Raw genomic sequence first — 6547 nt, 5'->3', positions numbered from 1 at the left:
GCAAAATACGCAAAGATATAAAATAAATAAATCTGAATTATTTTATCATATAAGGAAACTTATCACATGCATGAGACAGAAAAAAGGGGCTTCAACTGAGCCCCTTAAAGATAAGGACACTTCACACTGCACTTGTGATCCCCCTCCCCCCCCCCCACACCCGCCACCAACCTGTCATGTGACCACCTGGTATGTCAAGGGATCAATAGGCAGAGAACTCTCAACTGTCTCAAGTTCAGCTCAGCCCCCACTGCTGACCCAGCTTTCTCAAATGGCCATCCACCTGCTCATCCACCCAGACCTGTTAGCCATTCACCCACCTAGATCCAGTCCTGTTCTTCATCTCAGTGGCCTCCAGGGTCCTGCACCTTGGCTTCTGCAGTTCGTCTGGCCCTGGGGTTGCACTCTGCAGCAGAGTCTGTAGCAGATCTACAACAATTAATTACAGGACACCCCCTCCCTGGCTCCTTGTGCTTCTCTATCAGCTTCACATTCTGCCTCTCGGGTCTCTTTGGAACTCTTCAAACTCTACTGTGGTGACCCTTTAATCCTTTGTAGCCCTTCTGTAACACACACACACATACATACACACACACACACACACACACACACACACACGCACGCACAGAGTGAGAGAGAGAGAGAGAGAGATGGATGGACAGGCCGACAGTCAGACAGACAGAAATAGAGATAGAACGTTTGACAATGCAATGTGTGATCTGAGAATTAACATTATTGGTGTCGAAATATGAGAACCTATGTTTGCTTTGGCCAAGGAAATCAGGACAACTTGGCAAATTGCTGCCAACCAAACCAATATACCATGTAATAATTTATTATGATTCAACACATTGGATACTTGAGTGAGTAGCTGTTCTATGGCCTTGAAGCACCGCCCCTAGAGATGCAGCAGGTAACTGCTCCACCTATGACTTTGAAGTACATGCCCCTGGGCGTGGCCTTGTGGACCCTTAAAACTTGGGATGCATGTAGACCTCTCTCTCTCTCTCTCTCTCTCTCTCTCTCTCTCTCTCTCTCTCTCTCTCTCTCTCTCTCTGTCTCTCTCTCTCTCTCTCTCTCCCTCTCCCTCTCCCTCTCCCTCTCTCCTCTCCCTCTCCTCCCTCTCCCTCTCCCTCTCCCTCTCCCTCTCCCTCTCCCTCTCCCTCTCCCTCTCCCTCTCCCTTTCCCTCTCCCTCTCCCTCCCTCCCCTTGTGGTTTTGGATGCTGAGACAGACCAGGCAGAAGAACAGCGTGGACCATAGCTCAGTTTTCCAGGACCCTACGATAAACCTCTCATGCTGTAGTGAGTTTTTATCCCCTAATAAATTCCTTGCTCTTTAAACAGACTCCGTGGGTTTCTCATTATAGATGCTGGAAAGGCACAGCTTCAGATACAGCCCACTCATGACAATATTTCACCACATGAGTATACTACAGCATAATTGTCTGTTCTACGGTTGATTTATGTTTGGGAAATGTTACACATATAATGCTGTTTTGGACCTTCTTGTACATAGCTCTTGGCCAGTTCATAAGGATTTCGGCTGAGTGCAGACTGAGAAATGGAGTTTCTGGTTCCCATGTTCAGTAGATCCTGCAGTTAACCTGCTCATGGTCTCCTAGCAGAATATGTAAGCTCTTATTCTTCCACAGTCTCGCCCACTCTCAGCTTTTTAACTTTAGCAGTCTTTGAGGTGAGGTTAATTTGCGTCTTGAGAATGGTTATCATGTCTAATGCCTTCTCATGGGTCACACACACCTTAGAACTCTTCTTGGGGAAGGGCTGTGAGGCCTCCACAGGATGGGTTAGCTTCTTTCTGCCCTATCTTGCTTCCACTCCTTTTCTGAGTACTCTGCATCCAAACTCTGTACCAATATCTTTAGAATCCAAATAGCAAGTTTGTTCATACAATAGTTCCTACATCTTAATTGATGTCATTTATAGTGTCCTTTTGACTTCTGAACTTATAATCACTCACATCATTTGTTTCTTATAACGCTGAGTTAGCACAGCTGATTTAAGTCCTATAAATGTGATCAATTGGCAAGTGTTGTGGAATAATCTTTCTGTACATTGAATATATGTCACTCCAATTGGTTTAATAAAAAGCTGAATGGCCAATAGCTAGGCAGGATTTTCAAGGCAGAGAGAACACTGGGAAGAAGGGCAGAGTCTCAAGGAGATGGCAGGACTCAGATGAAGCAGCATGGGCAGTACAGAGTAAAGGTAATAAAGCCACGTGGCAGCACGTAAATTAATAGAAATGGGTTAATTTAAGTTATAGGAGTGAGTTATAAACAAGCCTAAGCTATCAGGCAAGCTTTCATAATTAATAAGAAGTCTTTGTGTAGTTATTTGGGAGCTGGCAGGCATGACAGAAAAAGTCTGAATATGGGTGTGCTCACTAAAATTATATTTTACATCTTTAACATATTGTTATTTGCACATAGTGTGTTTGATACATTCTGAGATACATTCTCCCTCACTATTTTTCTTTACAAAAAATTTATTGGTGAATCTACAAAACTACAATTCTAGGAGGAATTTCAGAAAGTCTTCTGTTAGAGGGCTGCGCGGATTTGAGTTGGAAGCTCTGACTTGTAGACTAAGAGAGTGTGGACAATCTTATAAACTGCATTTGCTTGCTCGAGAATAAGGAATGCTCTGAATGATTTTTATGAATTCTACCTTTTTTCACTACATTTTCCACGTAGCTTATAGCTAGTGTGTTGGAAAGGTATTGGTTTTATGTTTGTCTTGAGTCCCTTCACTTTATGACATTTGCTTAGGTTTAATAGCCTTTCACATCATCAACTTGACTTTTCTAGGCACAGCATGAGTATATAAGGAAGTTTTATTGTCAGTCTTTCAAATATTTGTAATTCTTTTCCTGAGTCTATGTCTTTCCTTCCTCCCTCGCTCCCTCCCTCCCACTCTCCCTTTCTTTCCTCTTGTGGGACTCAAACGCAGAGCCTTGCAAATACTAGTTAACTCTTTCACCACTAAGCTACATCCCTGGCCCTTAATTTTTTTCATAAGAAAAAAATTTAGAATTTTCTATGGTTTCCAGGAGTCAAAAATCCCGTCTCCTTGACATGATCCATTTCTCTACCCAAATGAACACACCCGTCTCAAACATTGTGGGGTTTTTGTTTTGTTTTGTTTTGTTTTGCTTTTTTGAGACAGGGTTACTCTGGGTAGTACTGGCTGTCCTGGAACTCGCTCTGTAGACCAGGCTGGCCTCGAACTCACAGAGATCCATCTGTCTCTGCCTCCCAAGTGCTGGATTAAAGGCCTGCAACACTGCCACCTAGCTTCACAAACATTCTTAATATTCTCTTTGGCTTATAGTTGCTCTTCAAAATCCATCAGACATCCTTGCCGATTTCCCTTCTATTTCCTGGTCCCCTCCTTCTCTCTGTCCTACCTTATTATTTCTGCTAACCTGTTTATCTTTCAGGTTTCAACACACACAAAAAAATTACCTCTTATGTGAAGCCTTCCCTCAAGGGAACTTCCTTGTTCTCTACATTGTTTTTCCACATTGCACTAAATGATAGCATTGCACATTGTCTGTTTGCTTATTTGTGAATTAATTAGAATTTCCCCCCAAGGATAGAGACAATGTCTGCTAATGTTTGATTTCTTAGTTCCTGTCATGATGCCTCGGATGTGGTTAGCACTCTGTGCATTCTCATTTTCCTAGGTAGTTTCTTGTTTCCTTTCTTTCTTTCTTTCTTTCTTTCTTTCTTTCTTTCTTTCTTTCTTTCTTTCTTTCTTTCTTTCTTTCTCTCTCTCTCTCTCTCTCTCTTTCTTTCTCTCTCTTTCTTTCTTTCTTTCTCTCTCTCTTTTTTCTTTCTCTCTTTCTTTCTTTCTCTCTCCCTCTCTCCCTCCATCCCTCCCTCCCTCTTTCTTTCTTTCTTTCTTTCTTTCTTTCTTTCTTTCTTTCTTTCTTTCTTTCTCTTCTTTCTTCTTGTAGTCACAGGGATGGAACCCAGAGCGTCACAAATACTAGGGAAATGTTCCACCACTGACCTATAGCCTCAGTCTTTACATAAATTTAATACACAAATGCATACATAGTGTAATTCAGCATGAGGCAGGCAAATGAAGAGATAGTTTTTATACAAATACTCTTCAATTCATGTTAAAAAGTTACTGGGCTGATGAGGAGACAGACCAGCTTTGAGTTAGGACACACTGACTTCATCATTTTATCCTGACTTAACAGATAGCTTTCTTTTCCTGTTAAATAATATTATTGAGATATTAAAATGCTGAGAAGGCTACTGTTTAGAAGCCTAGTTAAAATTTTTTTAGTTCAGTATTTTATTGCTGTTTTTTCTTTTGAGCTAAAAGATATCAGACAACAAAATGAATAAATCTTAAGTATGCATAAGCCAGTTTCCAAACAAAGTGTTTAACAGCTTGCTTTAAGCAGTAACAACTGTTTGATAGTTGGGTTAGATTTGTCTCCTAAAATAAATATACAACTATTAAAGTACAAAATGTTCTTGAACATTCTGCCTGGTGTCAATAACCAGTCTTCCCTTCAGGCTACACAGACCTACATTCCCCCCCCCTTTAATCCTCCCAGCTGTCCTCATCCTAGTTACTATGAAATGAGTTCCAGAGGACTGAGGTTCTATTCCCAACACCCACATGGAGGCCTACACCTTCTACAACTCCAGCCATATGGGATCTGATGTCCTCTTCCAGCCTCCAAAGGCACCAGGCACACATGTGGTGTGCAGACATACATATAGACAAAATACCTATACACATTAAAAAAAAAGACAAAACAGTTTTAGTTTTGTCTCTTCCAGTGAGGACCATATCTCCTTTTTGAGGAGGACTGGGATTCATTGTGTGCTCCAGGCTGGAACCCACCATGTAGCCTGGGCTGGTCTCAGACTCATAGCAGTCCACCTGTCTTAGTGCTGGGATTATGTGTATGAGCTACCATGCCTAGCTTGTAAGAAAAACTAGGCCAAGCCTGGAACCCTGGGGAAGGTGGGTTGGGGAGCAGTCTCTGACTCTGACTGAGTTTATGTAGAGGAAAGCACTCTGGGCAGGGGGTCCAGAACAGATGCGTGGGCAGACTTAGGCTTTAGATTATCCATTGGTGCTTTCTGCCCTGAGTACAGGGCATGCATGTACTACTCTGTGCTCTCCGTCATATGTGGTCTCCAGGTTCTGTTCCCAGGTGCAGATCACACTTTGGATCATCTGCTTTACTTGGCTCCTTTTTGATGACCATGAAACTGGGGCTCAGCATCATCCAACCTAGGGTCATGCTTAAATGGCAGATCTCTATTTCCACCACTGTGATTTGAAGCATGTACATCACAAAACAGAACGTGTCTGCTCTTCCAGAACTAAGTCCTGAATGTTTGAAGGCTGAGAACCCTCATACCTTGATAATACTACTTGGATGCAGGTGATTTTGTCAACAACACACAATGAGCGCATGGTGTGCCGGGACACAGAGGTGACAGAGACACTGCCCTTGATCTAGAAGGAACCACACTTGGTGCTAACACAGACAAACACACAGAGCATATACCCTAGGAAAGAGAGAGTTTGCAGGGTGGGTTTTTCATCAGGATGAAGCCCAGTCATGAAGGGAAGATAACTGTTCATGGTGGGCCATTGGGGGATGGAGATCCACATTGCTCAAATAGTAACACTGAGAAGAGGAAGAAGAAGAAGAAGAAGAAGAAGAAGAAGAAGAAGAAGAAGAAGAAGAAGAAGAAGAAGAAGAAGAAGAATCTGAAATGATTGTTCGACAACTGTTGCCTGGGAGTTTCCCCAACATCCCAACAAGGAGGACTTGCTAATTAAGAGCCAAAGCACTCACCTGTTATGAAGCTGTTACACTCACAACTCATTGCTGATTTTACACATCCGTGTGCACAGAATTTCACCAGCTGTCATTCATGAACTCAGATAGTCATTTGACAAATATTTATGGAGCGCCCACTCTGCTTGGGGGATGTGCAGGTGGACAAGATAGACAGCATTCCTGCCTTCCAGAAGCTCTCATTCTACCAACGGACAAGGAAGACGTCACTAACTAAATCAATGCAGTTATTACAGGGTGTGGTAATAGTTATGAAAGAAAGTGTTGTCTGGAGAAGGGTAACAGGGAAATCCTCTCAGAAAGAGTGGTGTAATGTGGGGCTTTCATTTATTTATTATGTTTGGACAGTATCTCGCTATGGAACCCTGGCTGGCTGTGAACTCACAGAGAACCACTTGCCTCTGCCTCCCAAGTGGTAGAATTATAGACAGTTGCCACCATGCCTGGCCCAAGGCAGGACTTCTTAAACTTCTTTCTACTCACAGTCCCTTTTCACCTGAGAAATTTTTTACAGGACCTCAGGTCTATACAAAATATTTATACTCAATAGATACACAAATGAAAATTTTACTGCCAGTTAATGATAAAGTATCAGTGTGTGTGTGTGTGTGTGTGTGTGTGTGTGTGTGTGTGTGTGTATGTGTGTGTTTGCATGCGTGCACACTCGTGATCACTCCTTGCCA

The sequence above is a fragment of the Peromyscus eremicus genome, chromosome 15 (assembly GCF_949786415.1).
Source record: "Peromyscus eremicus chromosome 15, PerEre_H2_v1, whole genome shotgun sequence".
Classification (NCBI taxonomy): Eukaryota; Metazoa; Chordata; class Mammalia; order Rodentia; family Cricetidae; genus Peromyscus; species Peromyscus eremicus.
This window is presented reverse-complemented; position numbering follows the sequence as displayed.